The sequence below is a fragment of the Bos javanicus genome, chromosome 9 (genome assembly GCF_032452875.1).
Source record: "Bos javanicus breed banteng chromosome 9, ARS-OSU_banteng_1.0, whole genome shotgun sequence".
NCBI lineage: Eukaryota > Metazoa > Chordata > Mammalia > Artiodactyla > Bovidae > Bos > Bos javanicus.
Genome location: NC_083876.1, coordinates 18,785,874 through 18,801,892, shown reverse-complemented (window position 1 = coordinate 18,801,892; position 16,019 = coordinate 18,785,874). Strand labels below are relative to the sequence as shown.

At 38.4% G+C, this 16,019-nt stretch overlaps 1 long non-coding RNA gene across 2 annotated transcripts in view; it reads right to left on the bottom strand.

Annotated features, from left to right (window-relative positions):
• The window catches only part of LOC133253710 (uncharacterized), a 105,926-nt gene that overhangs the window by 23,795 nt on the left and 66,112 nt on the right, over window positions 1-16,019 (bottom strand). For both annotated transcript variants that reach the window (XR_009738387.1, XR_009738386.1), the window contains exon 4: window positions 3,535-3,712. This is a non-coding gene — a long non-coding RNA (uncharacterized LOC133253710). The remainder of the gene's footprint in view (window positions 1-3,534; window positions 3,713-16,019) is intronic.

The following is a 16,019-nucleotide window of genomic DNA, read 5'->3' as shown; positions in this document are numbered from 1 at the left end:
ACACCTAAAACAATTTTTTGATTTAAATCTGACTTTCCTGATGCATTTATTCAGATATGGGTATAGATGGTTAATGTGAAATGTAACTCTGAAGTCACCTATATGAACATAGACTGCCAGACAGTTAAATACTGTTCTTGAATGAATTTTTTAGCCTGAAATTTCCATGTGGCTAAATATCCAAGGGCTTCCCCTTGCAGCTCAGTCAGTAAAGAATCTGCCTGCAGTGCAGAAGACCCGGGTTAGATCCCTGAGTTGGGAAGATCCCATGGAGAAGGAAATGACAACCCACTCCAGTATATTTGCTTGGAAAGTCTCATGGACAGAAGAGCCTGGTGGTCTGCAATCCATGGTGTCACAAAGAGTCGGGCACGACTGAGAGACTAACACTTACTTACTTATCTATGTGGCAGCTAGTTGATCAAATATCATATTAATACATATTTACTAAGGGCCTACTATGTGCTCAGTTATTCTAGAGGATACAGAGAAATCCTCTAGAACATTGTCCCTATCTAAGGAGCCTTTGTATTACAGCAAGATAATATCAGGGCTTCCCTCGTGGCTCAGGGGTAAAGAATCTGCCTGCCAACTCAGGAAACCCAGGTTCAATCCTTGGGTTGGGAAGATCCCTTGGAGTAGTAATTGGCAGCCCATTCCAGTATTCCTGCCTGGAAAATCCCATGGACCTAGGAGCGTGCCAGGCTACAGTACATAGGTTTGCAAAAAAAGTCAGGCATGACTTAGTGACTAAAGAACAAAAACAAGAACAAGATAATAACAATGTTACATGAATAACAGTCATTTACCATTCAGGCAAGGTGTGATGAAGGTCAAATAGACTGAAAAGAGTGAATATCCTGAAAGTTCAATGGAAGAAAAGGTATCTACAGGTTGTGAGGGTCTAGAAAGAAATCTGAAAGAAAAAGTTCAGGCTTTATAGTGAAGATTTTCATTATTTAGTGGAACATAATTATACAAAGACCAAAGAGTTACTTATCTCTTACCTGAGCTGTACAACTCTGTTGGGCTATTGTGTATGCCATGCTGTTTAATTTTTGATGATTTTAATTTCTAAATTCTTTCAGTTACCAGTGAAAACCCAACAAAACAATATTTGTCACATGACTATATATCTCCAGATAATGAATCTATATAAACTTATAGTTATAAAAACAAGTGGTACTAACAAAAGACTCTATAATGAATAAGAAGTTATATAACTGTTAATGATAATGTTATAGCTTAAATCTGAGTGGGAAAAGGTGACCAGTTTTTCTACAATTGTACATTGATATATTTTCCTTAAGATTTTCTTCACAGTCACAAGATTTTGTTTCTTACTTAGAAACTAGTATAACCAGAGTCACTGCTTTTCATTCAAAATAACCACACTTTTCAATTTTCAAAAGAAGTTTTTCTAACCCCAAAAGATCCAGATAGATCAGATTTTTCCCAGTGTTTTCCTAGCGAAGTGTTAATTTCTGGCCAAAGATTCTGTCATAAAGGCTAACTTTGGGGAGATTTAGCCTTAGGGTAAAAAAGAAGCAATATAAAGAATATAATAGTGTAATTTAAAGAAGACTATTATAGCTATGGGTACTAATTTATTCTTTTAAACTGCCTTAGAATTAAGAATTGGTCTAAAGCAGACAAACCCAACAAGGTTTGTATTGGATGGTTGTTCAGCTGTTATGTATGTGCAGAGAAGTGACATACCATAGGGGTTAAATGCCCAGACCCCAGACCCTAGAGTTCAACTTGCCTGGCCTCAAATCCCAAACTCATTGAATTTTTAGAACATTACCCTGGGAAGATTGCTTCAACTCTTATCATTTTCTCAACTGTAAAACAGGAATAATAACAGTACCTGTCCAAAAATAAACTGGTACATGAAAAGCACTTAAAATTATCCCTAGCAAAGAACAATCACAAGTGTCAATCGTTTAGTATCATTCAGTTTTCATGTAGTGATAACTGTAGGTATACTGTTTTATTTCTATTTTTACTTTCTGTCTAAAACCTCTTTTCTTTCCTCTTCTCTGCCATCCTCACTCCCATCTCCTAGATCATTTGTCTTTCATTTGCATCGCCTAACACGGCATGGTGTCTTCACAAAGGTGCCCAGTAAAGGCTGAATGAATGAATGAATGAACCAGATTTCTAGTTCTTGTCTCAGTCTCCTCAGCACCATCCCCAGACCCCGATGCTCTCTTGTATTGGAGAGGGAGCCATCCTTCTTGCTCCCATAAGCCCTTATGAACACCCAGTAACTACAGTGAACACTGTAGGCTTGGTTGATCTGTATGACACTCTTTTCCCTTTACATTTCTTCAAATTCACAAGTTCTTGTTTCTTATTTAGGAGTTATTTGAGCCAGAATCTGTGAGCTTCTTGAGAGTAGTAGCTCTCATCTGCATCACCTGCTGCTGCTGCTAAGTCGCTTCAGTCGTGTTCGACTCTGTGCGACCCCATAGACGGCAGCCCACCAGGCTCCCCTGTCCCTGGGATTCTCCAGGCAAGAACACTGGAGTGGGTTGCCATTTCCTTCTCCAATGCGTGAAAGTGAAAAGTGAAAGTGAAGTCACTCAGTCGTGTCCGACTCTTCGAGACCCCATGGACTGCAGCCCACCAGGCTCCTCCATCCATGGGATTTTCCAGGCAAGAGTACTGGAGTGGTATCACCTGATGCTTGGCAAATGATTGATTGAATGAGTGGATGAATGAATGATTGGACTCGTTCCAACTCCTCAGCAGAGCCCTGATAGTCTCTGACCACCTGTCAACTTCCAGGGATTGTAAGCACAGGTCCCTGGCTCCTCTGAAGAGTGGCCTGACCCTGGAAAAGGCTGGTAGGAATCAATAGCAGAGAACTCTGCCTGCTACCATCTGACCACTGAATGCATGCAGTCGCTGGGACTTCCTGTACCCTAATACCTTCGTTTTACAAATGAAGAAGCGAAACCCTCAAAAAGCTTCAACCCCCAACAAGGACCTACTGTGTAGCACATGAAACTCTGCTCAATGTTATGTGGCAGCCTCCATAGGAGGGGAGTTTGGGGGAGAATGGAGACATATATATGTATGGCTGAGTCCCTTTGCTGTTCACCTAAAACTATCATAACATTGTTAATTGGATATACCCCAGTACAAAATCAAAAGTTTAATAAATAAAAAATTAAAATTTTAAAAATTTCTAGATGTCAAGATCTCCTAGCATATTAGAGAAGCAATTGGAAATAAGTTTAGGTCTCCTGGCTTGTACTCTATACATATTCAAGTGCAAAGAGATTTTGCATAAGAGATTTGCGTGCTCCGTGGAAAGCTTAGGAAGAAGGAGTTAATGGAGAAGGGAAATTGGATAAACAGGAAATATTCTTGTTTATCTTATTTGTTATTGTTAACAAGTCAGTGCTAGTTACAATATCCTCCTATATGAATGTTTTAGCTATTAATGATCAAAGCCATATATAGAGCAATTATAAATAAATGTCTTGGTTTTAGAATCTTAAAACATGTACTGCTTTTGCCTACCTAGAATCTTCTCTCCTTTTTTGGTGACCACATCTAGGTGTCCGTTTTGGGGGGTATGTAGCTGCTAGCCTTCTTCATGGTCACTTCAGGGAAGAGGTCCAGATCGCCCCAGTCAAGGTGTGGCCTTGTGAACTTCGTTAAGCAGATCAGACTCTCTCCCAGGAATGTAGATCTTGAGCTGAGAGACAATGAGAAAAGGGCAAACACACATTCATTCCAATAAGCCTTCTATGGACCGTTTTGGATTCCTCCAAAGCTGTGGATTCTATGGATAATCTATGGATTTCTCCTACCTGGATCCTTGGAACTGTTCTAGGGTCTGTCCTCACCAGGGTGGCTTATCAGCTTTATCTTTGATTCTATATGCTGACCCATATCCTTCCAACAAATTTCTTTACTGTTGAAGTGGTAGAGTTTGTTTGCAACTAAACTCTACTGGCGGTTGGACTGCAAGTTGGTTTGTCTACAAAGCAAGCTAGCAGAAAAAGAAAGAAATGTGGAAAAGGTGTGTGTGTGTGTGTGTACTAAGTATATAACTGCACAAGAGAAAAAGACTTTGTGCTACTATATATACCAAGTGGAGACAGGCCAACTATGATTTTACCATGGAAATGTGTCTGAAGATGGCCTTGAATTTTAATTACTCAACTTTCCTTGCATGTTTAAAGTTGTCATACTCTTTTACAAAAACATATTATGCAGTATTACAGGTTTCTTTCTATAGTTTACATTTTAAATTTAGGTTCTTTGTTAACTGACATATATTTCCCTTACAATTTAATATTGTAAAGAAATTACCTTATTTATATAATAATAGTAAAACAGTAAAACATATCAAATTCATAAATTAGAGAAAATAATATGTAATTGTACTTAATTTATTCATGTTTATGACATTAAGCTACAAATCCATTGCACTTTATGAATACATAGATATATGCAAAATTCTGTGTAAATCTTATGTTAATTATTTCACCATGAACTATGGCTGTTCTTTAATTTTTAATTCCACTTAATAAGCTAGAAAGTTCACTAAAGGTGTTCATGTAAAAAAAATTATGAAAATTCTCTAAGAATTAACCTACAAGAATAATCATCTATGCTGTCTATGAAAAATGATTTTTTTTTTTTTTTGAAAAGTGTGACACAGGTCTTCAATAAATAACACTGGGGAATTTTTACCATCTCTCCTTTTGGTTGTGAAATTTTAAGACGTGTAATCTATTAACTATTTCTAGGGTGACCATATTTTGCAAACAGAATGTTACATCAAGCACTGGAAATAATTCTGAAGCAGTATTTATAATGGTAGGAAAAAATTACCTACAAATTCACCAAGTATTTATAATGCTTATAATACACATTTATATAACATATATATACATACATCCTAAAATTTTTCTAATGGTTAAAATGTCAGCCTCTCTTGGCAAACTCTGGATATTAAAAAAATGCTTACAAGTCAATACTAGCTTTTATTTCTTCCTCAATACAGGAGCTTCATACATAATATTTACAACTCAGCAGAAAGATTAAAGAGACATGAGGCTGATATTAATACCATCTCCCTCTCCTTTATTTAAGGTTAGTTTCCATTGCCTATCACACCCTGACCTGTAGAACAAGCTGAAATAACAGTTGTCAGCAAGGGTTTACTTTGAGGTTGTATGTGCAATATTGCTTAGCAAACATTCTCTGCTAGCACTTAGTAAAATGGTTTGGTGAGTTGGCTGAATATTTAAGAAGACAGTCCTGGTTCCCTTGAAATCTGTGCTTAGTAATTTTGTGAAAACTACTAGAAATGTGTGTGTGTGTGTGTGTTCCATTTAATCACCTGCTTGGTGTTGCTCTTTTGTGCATTTTCAACTGAGAGTGGACCTTAAAAAAACTACTTTCTTATTGTTTGTAAGATAGAAATCTTTACTTTTAAACATAAAACATATTTTTAAGATTTTGAAAAAATATACAACAACAAACTATGAATTCATGGCTACACTGGTGGAAAAATGTTTTAGGGAAAGAAGGAACAATGGTCAGGAAGGGGAGAAAAGGAAAGATTTTTACTTTTAACTCAGGATTTTTTTCTTTTTTTTTTTTTTTTGGTTTTTCAGTAATTTCTTTTTTTGCATTTCTTGTTTTAAACTGAAGTATAGATGATATACAATGTTATATTCGTTTCAGGTGTAGAACATAGTGATTTGGCATTTATACACATTATGAACAGATCACAATAGTCGAGTAACCATCTGTCACCATACAAATTACAATAATGTTGACTTTTTTCCCTATGCTGTACATTACATACTTATTTATTTTATAATTGGAAGTTTGTTCACCTTAATCCCCTTCACCCTTTTTACCCACACCCACTCCCCTTTATTCTGGCAATAAGCAGTTTGTTCTTTATATGGGTCTGTTTCTGTTTTGTTTTGTTTGTTTATTGGTTTCTTTAGATTCCACACGTAAGTGAGAATATACAATATTTGTCTTTGTAACTTATTTCACTTAGCTTAATACCATCTAGACCCACATTGTCACAACTGACAGTGTTTTGTTCTTTCTGTGGCTGAGTAATATTCCCTTCTATATGTATCTCATATCTTCTTCATCCATTCGTCTATTTGTAGACACTTAGGTTGCTTCCATATCTTGGCTATTGTAAATAACGCTGCAGTAAGCATAGGAGGCTGGAGAAGGAAATGGCAACCCACTCCAGTATTCTTGCCTGGGAGAATCCCATGGACAGAGGAGCCTGGCAGGCTACAGTCCATGGGGTCAAAAGAGTCAGACTTGACTTAGCGATTAAACCACCACCACCAAACATAGGAGGCATATGTGGTTTTGAATTGGTGTTTTTGTCTTCTTTGGATAAATACTCAAAAGAGGAATTGCTGGATTATGTGGTAGTTCTATTTTTAATCTTTTGAGGAACCTACGTACTGTTTTTCACAGTGGTTACACCAGTTTATATCCCCACCAATAGTGTTCAAGGGTTTCCTTTTCTCCACTTTCTTGCCGGTCTTTGTTATTTCTTATGTCTGATAATAGCCATTCTAAGAGGTGTGAGGTGATAGCACACTGTTGCTTCAGTTTGCATTTCCTAAATGATTAATGATGTTGGAACATATTTTCATGCATCTATTGCTCGCCTGTAAGTCTTCTTTGGAATAATATCTATCAGATCCTCTGCCCATTTTTAAACTGAATTGTTGATTTTATTTTTTAATACTGAGATGTATATTTTGGATATCAACCCTTTATCAAATGCACCATCATTTGCAAATATTTTTCCCATTAAGACTGTTGTCTCTTCATTTTGTTGATGATTTCCTTTCATGTGCAAAAGCTTTTTAGTCTGAGGTAGTCCCATTTGTTGTATTTTTGCTTTTGTTGCCTTTATCTAAGCAGGCACGTTCCCCCCAATTATGGCTAAGATCAATGTCAAAGTTTTTTTCTATTTTCTTCTAGAAGTTTTATGATTTCAAGGTCTTACATTTAAGTCTTTAATCTATGAGTTTATTTTGTATATGGTGTAAGAAAACTGGCCTGGGAGCATGGTGTGGGGCTCAGACCCTGCCCTCCTTGGGGAGAACCTCTGTGGTTGGGATAGCCTACCTGCTTATGGGTTACCACACCAGAAGGGGAGCTCCTGACTCAATCTCATCTCCACCCCTCCTACTTATCCCATTGTGGTTCTTTCTTTATACTTTTTGTTGTGGGACAGCAAAACACAGGATCTTCATCGCAGAGTGTGGGATCTTTATTTGTGTCATGCAAACTCTTAGTTGTGGCACGTGGGATCTAGTTCCCTGACCAGGGATGGAACCTGGATCCCTTGCATTGACAATGTGCCATCTCAGCCAATGGACCTCCAGGGAAGTCCCTCAAGATACACTCAATGTTGGCTTACATGGGTAGGACAGAATTGGAGGTGGTCATGTTAGCTGTTGAATAATAGCATTATAATAATAGCTCAGGGATGGAAAAGAAGTGAAAGAGAGCTGCTCTAAGAAAGTGTCATGTGGGGGCTTTGAGTAGAAGGTTGAGATGACTGATTGCACTTTGAAGAGATCAGGAAATCTCTTGAAAGATATAAGTGAAAGAAAAATATATTGGACAGGTTTCAATCTAATTTGAAGAGCTGCACATTTTCAATCCTACAGTGCTTTGGGTTTAGGGGTGATCCTTTAGGGCTAGTGATTTGGAGGCAGCTTTGAAAGAGCTGCAATGGCAGAAGGCAATGGCAACCCACTCCAGTACTCTTGCCTGGAAAATCCCATGGGCGGAGGAGCCTGGTAGGCTGCAGTCCATGCGGTCGCTAAGAGTTGGACATGACTGAGCGACTTCACTTGCACTTTGAAAGAGCTGCCAGGGTACTCAGTGATCTTTAATTGCTATTCATCCTTAGGTCTTTAGGTCTAAAGATCCCAGCAATTTCCTAGGTGGAAATAGGAGGGTGGAGGGAAGGAAAAGTTTTGAGTCTCACGGAAGTTTACTTTCCTGGCAGCTCAAAAGTTATACTCTTTGGTGAGCTCTGCTTATTAATTCATTTATTCAGACTTTTTCATTGAAGACCTATTTTTGTGAATAGGTGAGAACTAAGGGTGTGGGATCTAGTTCTTTAGACATATGGGATCTAGTTCCCTGCCCAAATCAAACTGAGGCCCCTTGCAGTGGGAGTGTGCAGACTTAGCCAGTGGACCACCAGGGAAGTCCCTCTCTTCCATTCTCGATTACAGCGCTGATTTTGTGACAGGAGACTCAAGTTCCATCCCTGGGTTAGGAAGATCCCCTGGAGTAGGAAATAGCAACCCACTCCAGTATTCTTGCCTGGAGAATTCCATGGACAGAGGCACGTGGTGGCTATAATAGTTCATAGGGTCGCAAAGAGTTGGACACTACTGAGTGACTGAGTGTGCACATTGCCTATCTTTTCTACTGCTCCTTTTCTGCATTCCAGTCATTGTATCGGTCTTCTCTTCACTTCCAAAACAGGCTACAGTCATCATCTTTTTCCCTGAGATGATTTTTTCTTTCTACTCTCCATTTAGACAATATCTACATATGCTTTAGGTTTCAAATTAAATATCTCTTTTTAAATGAGTTGTCCTCAGATTCATAAGCCAGAAGAGATTCCCTTCTTATATATTCTATCATAATAATTTAATTTGTTTTATTGCATTTATTTGTTGAATGTATCTTCTCTGTAAGTACTAGAGGGCAGGGACAGGGGTCTTGGCTTCTTCACTCTTGTCCTCTCAGCTCCCTAAGCTGTACCCCAGGAATCTACAGGCTTCTAAGTCTCTTTACATTCCCTACCAAAGCCAAGGGATTCTCTGCCTAGTCTGGAAGCAGCTGAGAAAACTTCTCTTCTGATATTTTCTACCTTCTTGCAAATATTTTGTCTTTGCCAAGGCCAATGTTTGAAACTCAGAAGCAAAGAATTGAACCGTTTGTTCTCTGCATTCTGCTGTTTCAACCTTCTGCAGAGACAATGGCAGAGAAGTATGGAGTATAGGAATGTGTATGAGGAGAAGGGGACCACTCAAATATTATCTCCACCTCATATCCATAGCCAACACCTGCCCCAGAGATGACACCTTTTCCCCATGACTTCTGGATCCTGTGCTGCACTGCCTAGAGTCCCCTTCCATGACTAAAGGTCTTATTCTCTGGGGAGCCTAGGAATTTTGCCTACTGACAGCTATTAGCTTGGAGCTTTCTTTGGGAATTGCCCTCAGCTATAGAGAGCCTCCTAGCCTAGGTTCAAACCTCTTCCCTTTGATATCTTATATCCAGTATAAAGGGTGGCTCAATCTCCTAACCTAATCTCATCAGTTGGCTGAAGTCTTGTGATTACAGCCCACCTTTTTAGTCCCATGCAGCCTCCTTACCTTTCCCCATTGGTGTCAATCCCAAGACTCATTCCCAATAAATTTTCTGCACACAAATCTCTATCTCAGAGTCTACTTCCTGGAAGTCTTATCCTGCAACAGTTATATCTGCGATTATATGTATTTTTCATCCATCTACCTCTCAATTCCAAACACCTAAAAGTAGGTAGGGAGAGGATTTTAGATTGCTTGGAATCTTGCTTCAAACAAGTCTTGTAGGGAAAGAATTATAGCTTATTTCTGTTGATTTTAGATTTGGGATACAGTCAGTGGGATACTATTGCAAGGAATGGAAAAGAGGAGGGAGAAAAAATTTTTCATGTTTACTCTTCCTAGATTGCATTGAGGAGGATTTTATGTAGATATATTGGGAGAACTTGTAGAATTAAAAGTAAGAAAGGAGTATAAGAAAAAGTTTGGAGAAGGAAATGGTAACCCACTCCAGTGTTCTTGCCTGGAGAATCCCAGGGACGGCAGAGCCTGGTGGGCTGCCGTCTATGGGGTCGCAAAGAATCGGACACGACTGAAGTGACTTAGCAGCAGCAGCAGCATAAGAGAAAGTTGCTGATGATTTTTTAAGTACAAATTGTAAAATCCTATCAGATCAGATCAGTCACTCAGTCGTGCTGAGTCAATTCTTCGGTGCTCAGCCTTCTTCACAGTCCAACTCTCACATCCATACATGACCACAGGAAAAACCATAGCCTTGACTAGACGAAAAAATTCTCTAAAAACCAAAATGACATGTGTCATCTTGAAGAGTAGAGCTGATGTATATATGCAGATTGGGAAATCCCATATACCAAGACATTTAGTGTTAACTGCTTTTCCCTAGAAAACTGAAGAAAATCAAGTTGAAGAAAAGGTAAGACTATAAGAGACAACATTTGTTGTGTTTTTTAGTGCAAAGGAATAATAATAATTTTATTTTTCCCTGAGAGTTGGAAGGATCTTAGAAGTCATGAAGTCCTGGCCAGTGCAGTAATATCTTCTGGGAGTTATTGTACTTTTGCTTAGAACACACAAATATAATATTAATTTTATATTTTATTATTTTGAATAATAATAAATAATCTTTGCTAAATATTAATAATCTTTGCCAAATATTAACTTGAGGCTACAGGCACTACACTGCTTTTTCTTATTCCTCAACTGTGTTAATATTGATGCTTTTACCATCTTCTGTTTAATCTTGCCCCTGGGATCTGTTACATTTAGTTAGCACAGAGTGTCTAAAGGAGACACTGATTTGCTTTGGTTTGTCCTCAAATTCATACTACACTTATACATACTACATCCATGTTCGTGATTGTTCAGGTTTTCCCTCGTTGCTAAAAAACTACAAAACAGAGGTGGACAGTGTTCAAGTGATGTAGTATAATAACTGTCCTAAGCATTGCCTCATTCTGGATGGATTATGCTACCAGAATGCATCTGTAATTTGTTTCCCTATGTGTAAGTACATGTGTACGAGGAACAGGGGAATGTCTCCTTTGCCACATGGGTTTTTTTTGTTTTTTTGTTTTTGCCTCTTTATGAACATAGAGCGATTTTATTCAGAACATGGAAATTAAAGCAAAGTAATAATCATTGTCACCTTTTTAAGTGGTTACTATATTCTAGGCACCACGCTGAGTGCTTTACATACATTTGGCTCACTTTGAAGGCTCACAACCCTCTGAGGTAGGTAGCTAATACCCATATTTTACAAATTAAAAAACCCTGAGTCCTCAGAGAGGTTTAAGTAATTTGCCTAAATTTGCATGGCTACAAAGTTATCATAAGTCATAGCTGATTTTTTTTTTAGCCACTCTTTTCAAAACTTTTTTTGAAAAGAAAATTCAAAGATTTTCACTTCAGGTCTTGACTGACTTCTCGCAAAACAACTTCTGCGCCCGTAACTTTCCCTCTGTGTTTAAGTAACTCAATTCCACAGCTTTACTTTCTTTCCACATAAAAATGCCCCGCACTCCTTCCCTCAGCGTACTGTCTTCCCTTCCCCCAGCCATCTCGCTACTCAGCACTTAAGCTCTTTGTTATCTCCTAGACCTCGCTAACTGGATGACTAGCTGCCAAATAAAATCACAGGAGGAAAAGATAAAGCATCTCATCTTTCTCTCTTAAGCCTTTGCTCTCTTCCACTTCCTTGTCAGTGAGTGTTCCAGTTCTCCAGTTTCCCCAGGCAGGCCCAGTGCTAAAAATAGCCCACCCTGCCTGATGGCGCTGGTGGCATTTCCTGGGGTAGAAGAGGCCGAGTAAAAACAACTGGTGAGCCGAGATGATCAGACTGAAGCAGTCAGGGGACACCCCGCCCACACCCACTGCTGAAATCCTGAGACTTGGGCAGGCACTGGTTCATCCTCGCTCTTGGAAGGGTCAGATCAAAAGGAATTAGTGTGTTTCCTCTTCTTAGATGAGAGGGGCGTAACTTTTCATTGTTTCAAGGGCATAAAACAAGTGTAATCATAGAAATAGAATTCAAGCCTGTCTGTCCACTCTACTGTTGTTTCAACTAAGTAGAGAAGTTTGATGAGAAGTAAATGTTAATTGAACCGTTAATGTTTAAGAAACATAATTAAACTCATTGCTGACTTTTTCTCATACATACATAACGTTTTGGGGACCATCCCTGGTTGCCCAGTGGTTAAGACTCTTCGCTTCCACTGTAGAGGGTGCAGGTTAAATCCCTGGCCAGGGAACTAAGATCCCACATGCCGAAAGATGTGGTCAAACTAAGATTAAAAAATAATAATGCTATATATATTTAGGGCCTTCCCTGGTAGTTCAGAGGGTTAAGAATCTGCCTGCAGTGCGGGAGACTCTGGTTCAATCCCTGGGTTGGGAAGATCCCCTGGAGAGAGGAATGGCAATCCACTCCAGTGTTTTTGCCTGGAGAATCCCATGGACAGAGGAGCCTGGCAGGCTATAGTTCATGGTGTCTCAAAGAGTCGGACACGACTGAGCAGCTTTCACTTTCCCTTTAAAGGAAGATTCCATTTTAAAAAAAGACTTCCTGCCAGGACAAAGATGGAAATGAAATGATTAAAAAAAAAAAAAATCTGTGTAAATCCATACTCTCTCCAGCTGTTATTATAAGATACACTTTTTTCCCACAAAAAAATAGCTTTATCATTTTTTTCTGATCGAAGTAATAATATATGTTTACTTCTAAAATTCAATCTGATATTAAAGAAGAAAGTAAAAATTACACAAAATCCTGCACACTGAGAAAACCAAATTTTGTGACAATCCTTTTATGCACACACACCTAGGCCTAAGCCCATGAATTCATTTCCCTCCCCACAGGGACTCAGAAAGGTGGCCAGCTGGGTCCAATGAAGTGTAAGAAGAAACTTGCTGTGGTTTTTTCCTTACTGTAAGCATGGACAATAGGAAAAAAATCGACACTTTTTCTCCCAGCCATTGTCAAGTATAGATGACACTTTTAGAAAAACTGCTGTAGCCACCATAATACCAGCCTCTAGAAAGCCAATGGAAAAAAAGAAGGCAAGGATAGGAGAATCACAGAAAATGATTCTGAGGAAGACACTGAGTTGAGGCACTATAACTCTGGACTTCCCAGCATGTGAGCCTATAAATTCTCTTATTGCTTGTATGACTTGAATTTTTAGAAACTTGAAGCTGAATGCATCCTAACTAACAAAGATATAATATGCCCTAAGAAAAAGTTTAATATTTATGCAAGGTCAATCCTGTATTTTCTTAATAATTTCTGGCTTACTAATTAACTTTTAAAAGTGTCTTCAATATGTAATATGAAGACATATATGTATATATGAAGACAATATGTATATGTATATATGACTGAGCAAGCAAGCTAAGCTGCTTCAGTCATGTCCGATTCTTTGCAACCCCATGGACTATAGCCCATCAGGCTCCTCTGTCCATGGGATTTTCCAGGCAAGAACAGGAGTGGGTTGCCATGCCCTCCTCAGGGGATTTTGCCAACCCAAGGACTGAACCCATGTCTCTCATGTCTCCTGTGTTGGCAGGCAGGTTCTTTACCACTAGTGCCACCTGGGAAGCCCGTACATATATACGTATAAAAAACATCTACTTCTGCTTCATTGACTATGCTAAAGCCTTTGACTGTGTGGATCACAACAAACTGTGGGAAATTCTTAAAAAGACAGGAATACCAGATCACCTTACCTGCCTCCTGAGAAATCTGTATGCAGGTCACGAAACAACAGTTAGAACCGGACATGGAACAACAGACTGGTTTCAAATTAGGAAAGGAGTACATCAAGGCTGTATATTGTCACATTGCTTATTTAACTTCTATGCAGAGTACATCATGTGAAATGCTGGAATGGATGAAGAACAAGCTGGAATCAAGATTGCGGGGGGAAAGATCAATAACCTCATATGCAGATGACACCATCCCTATGGCAGAAAGCAAAGAGGAACTAAAGAAACTCTTGATGAAAGTGAAAGAGGAGAGTGAAAAAGCTGGTTTAAAACTTGACATTCAAAAAACTGAGATCGTGGCATCTGACTCATCACTTCATGGCCAAATAGATGGGGAAACAATGGAAACAGTGACAGACTTTATTTTCTTGGGTTCCAAAATCACTGCAGATGGTGACTACAGCCATGAAGTTAAAAGATGCTTGCTCCTTGGAAGGAAAGCTATGACAAACCTAGACAGCATATTAAAAAAGCAGCAACATTACTTTGCCAACAAAGGTCCATCTAGTCAAAGCTATGGTTTTTCCAGTAGTCATGTATGGATGTAAGAATTGGACCATAAAGAAAGTTGAGCACTGAAGAATTGATACTTTCGAACTGTGGTGTTGGAAAAGACTCTTGAGAGTCCCTTGGGCAGCAAGGAGATCAAACCGGTCAGTACTAAAGGAAATCAGTCCTGAATATTCACTGGAAAGACTGATGCTGAAGCTCCAGTACTTTGGCCACTTGATGTGAACTGACTCATTGGAAAAGACCTTGATGCTGAGAAAGACTGAAGGCAGGAGGAGAAGGAGGTGGCAGAGGATAAGATGGTTGGATGGCGTCACCAACTCAATGGATGTGAGTTGGAGCAAGCTCCTGGAGTTGGTGATGGACAAGGAAGCCTGGTGTGCTTCAGTCCATGGCATCGCAGAGTCAGGACTGAGCAACTGAACTGAACTCATGTACATATATCTATGGACATACATATATATATGTCTATATTTTAATCTTTTTAAACCTTTGTTTATTAAAAAATTTTTTAAACTTTTATGACTAATGCAATGTCTTTACATGTTCTGTCACAGCGGTCCCCAACCTTTTTTGCGCCAGGGACCAGTTTCATGGAAGAGTTTTCCACAGACTGGTATGTGGGGGGTGGTTTCAGGATGATTCAAGGACAGTACTTTTATTGTATATTTTATTTCTATTATTATTACATCAGCCCCACCTCAGATCATCAGGCATTAGATCCCAGAGATTGGGGAGCCCTGTTCTATCACATCAACCCTGCCAAAGATGGCTTGATCTCAGACTTCTAGCCTCCAGAACTGTGAGAAAATAATTTCTTCTGTTTAAACTTCCCAGTCTGTGGTACTTCACTATGGCAACCCTGGCAAACTAATATATCCACTCTCACCCTCAAGCTCAAGAAATCAAGGATCTATACAGTATCATTATAACTTTGACCTTGCTTGAACTTTATAAAAATATTGATAGAAGCACACAGTATGTAACATTTAGCATTTGACTGTTCTTGCTTATAATGTTTTTGAGATTCATCCATGTTGTTGCTGTATTCATGTTTCATTCTTTTTAATGATGAAGAGTTTTCCATAGTATGAATAAATCACAGTGTCTTTATTCATCTTTCAGTGGATGTGGCTATTATAAAATAATGCTTCTGTGAACACTGATGTATGTTCATGTGTGGACATATTTCACTTAGAAAAATACATAGAAGTGGGATTGCTAGATTCTATGATAAATATACTATTAATCTTATGAAATACTGCAAATCTGCTTTCAGAAGTTGGTATCTGTGTCATTTTGCATTCCCATAGGAAGACATAAGAATTACAGTTGTTTCTCATTCTTGTAAACACTAGATGTTTATCAGATATTTTATCTTTATTCTAGTGGGTATGTTGTGACATGTGATTGTGATTTTGATTTGAATCTTTCTGATGAATTGTAATATCAACCATCTTTCATATGCTTATTTGCCAGCCTTGTATCTTGTATTGTGCAGTGTTCAGATTGTGCACCCTTTTTAGATTAGGTTGTTCATTTTCTTATTGATTAGTTTTGAAATTTCTTTATATATTCCATATACAGTTTCTTTAAGAAGGATGGCATTTTTCTTTCTTTCTTTCTTTTTTACAAATGAGTTGGAGAGTACACAGCTGGAAATAGAAATACTACTTATGAGGTAAATGCAGTGATCAAATTAAAATATCTTCTATCTGTCTAAGAAAATGGTTAAGGAGATGAAAAGACATGAATTGGTTTGAGGGATCTTATTAACAATAGGCAAAATCAAAAGGATTTAGTGATTGGAAATGTGGTCAAGTGGGAGAAATAATTGTTGAGGATACTTTTTAAAAAGTATTCATTTAT